We start from the raw sequence: 389 nt of genomic DNA, 5'->3' as shown, positions 1-389 counted from the left end.
CAATAGCTAAAAGCTCTTTTTCAGTTGTGGTGTAATTTGCTTGTGCAGCATCTAAAGTCCTAGAAGCATAATAAATTACCCTAGGCAGTTTTTCCACTTTTTGAGCAAGGATAGCCCCAATGTATAATTAGAAGCATCACACATCAGCTCAAAATGGACTGTCCAATCAGGTGCCTCGATAATAGGAGTGGTGGTCAAGGATGTCTTGAGGCAATCAAATGCCTCTTTACACCTCTCATCAAAATCAAAGACCACCTTCTTTTGCAACAGGTTGGATAGTGGAAGAGCCTTCTTGCTAAAATCTTTAATGAACCTGCGATAGAAACCTGCATGACCAAGAAAAGAACGAACCTCTCGCACGCAAGAGGGGTAAGGCAATTGTGAAATAA

The sequence above is a fragment of the Lupinus angustifolius genome, chromosome LG08 (assembly GCF_001865875.1).
Source record: "Lupinus angustifolius cultivar Tanjil chromosome LG08, LupAngTanjil_v1.0, whole genome shotgun sequence".
Taxonomy (NCBI): domain Eukaryota; kingdom Viridiplantae; phylum Streptophyta; class Magnoliopsida; order Fabales; family Fabaceae; genus Lupinus; species Lupinus angustifolius.
The sequence above is the reverse complement of the archived record's forward strand: the minus strand, read 5'-3'. Positions refer to the sequence as shown.